Here is a 2056-nt window from a genome sequence, read left to right as displayed (position 1 = left end):
GAAATCATTTTCTGTTAAGTGTTTTTAATTATACTCTTTTTGATAATATTGGTTTGCAGAGTAGAAACTTTTAAATCAAGATCCTTGGAGACTGTATAATAAAACAAACACAGTAAGCCAATTAAATTTTTCAGCACTTTATAAACCACAAGAAATGAAATTTGAACTTTGGCGCTGGACTTCTGGGAAGATGGCAATGGAGTGACACATACCAGAGGGACTCTGTAGAATTCAACCCAGAAGAGTTTCTTAGAGGGAAATTCAATGCTGCTGGAACCCAGGAGGAGTATCATAAAGATAAGTAGGCACAGATCTACGGGGTTTTGAGGAGCCGGGGGCTTTTGGCTTACCTCAGTGGAAGCCGACTGGGCCTTGACCTTGGCCCCGCCACTTTCTCTGCTGGAGCCGGGACCATTTGGAGCCTATAGGGTGGCTTGGTATCAACACAGCCACGGCTTGACGCCACTGCCTCCGGGCAGGGATTAAACCCTCGCAGCTCCGCTGTCAGGGATTGGGGTTCAGCTACATTGTTGCTTTTTTTTTCACATCTCTGTTCTCTGTCCCCCACAGTCCTGGAGGTCTGCACAGGGGGGTTTCTCAGCACAGCCACATTTAGGGACGAACTAACACCAATCCTACACAAACTCTTCCAGAACATAGAAAAAGACGGCAAATTCCCGAACTCCTTCCATAAAGCTAATATAACTCTGATACCAAAACTGGGCAAGGATCCCACAAGAATCGAGAACTACAGACCAATATCCCTAATGAACATCGATGCAAAAGTCCTTAACAAAATACTAGCCAACAGAATATAAAAGTATATTAAACAAATAACCATGACCAAGTGGGATTCATACCAGGGATGCAGGGATGGTTCAACATACGAAAGACCATTAGTATTATTCACCACATTGACATGAAAAACTATAAGAAATACATGATAATATCAATAGAGGCAGAAAAAGCATTTGACAACATCCAACACCAATTCCTGTTTAAGACACTTGAGAATATAGGAATGGAAGGAAAATTCCTCAAGGCAATACAAGCTATATATGAAAAATCAACAGCCAACGTGGCAGTCAATGGAAAAAAGACTAACACAATCCCACTGAAAAAGGGGACCACACACGGATGCCCCTTGTCCCCACTCTTATTTAATATTGTGCTGGATGTTTTAGCTAGCAGCATAAGGCAAAGAAGAGACATCAAAGGTATTCATCTGGGGAAGGAAGAGATGAAACTATCGTTATTTGCAGATGATATGATTTTATATATGGAAAATCCCAAAAGTTCCACAAGGGGAGTACTGGAAGCAATAAAGGAGTTTGACAGAGTGGCAGGATACCAGATCAACAAACAGAAGTCCATCAAACTGTTATACACATCAGATAAGACCACAGAAGAGGAGATCAAAAAGATGGTACCCTTCACAATAGCCAAACACAAATTGAAATATCTAGGGATATACCTGACTAAAAGAACAAAAGATCTATACGGGGAAAACTACAGAACACTATTACAAGAAACCAAGAGCAACATCAACAAATGGAAGAATATCCCATGCTCATGGATTGGAAGCCTCAATAAAGTAAAGATGTCAGTTCTGCCTACGGCACTATATAAGTTTAATGCAATCCCGATACAATTACCCCAATCTTTCTTCAAAGAAATGGAAAAACTGATTACCAACGTCATATGGAGGGGGAAGAAGCCCAGAATTAGCAGAGAACGCCTCAAGAAGAAGGACACAGTGGGAGGGCTTGCTTTACCTGACTTCAGCACATACTATACAGCCACAGTTGTCAAAACCGCATGTTATTGGTACAATGACAGATACTCAGACTAATGGAAAAGAACTGAAAACCCAGAAATAGAACCATCAGCATACAGACAACTGATCTTTGATAAGGGCCACAAAAATATCAAATGGAAAGCAGATACTCTCTTTAACAAGTGGTGCTGGAAAAAATGGATATTTACCTGCAAAAAAATGAAGGAAGACGCTTATCTCACTCCATGCACAAACTCAAGGTGGATCACAGACCTTGAA

This window comes from Echinops telfairi, unplaced genomic scaffold (assembly GCF_000313985.2).
Source record: "Echinops telfairi isolate 266 unplaced genomic scaffold, ASM31398v2 ScPeMD7_7468;HRSCAF=8506_0, whole genome shotgun sequence".
Lineage (NCBI taxonomy): Eukaryota > Metazoa > Chordata > Mammalia > Afrosoricida > Tenrecidae > Echinops > Echinops telfairi.
Note: the sequence above shows the minus strand (reverse complement) of the source record.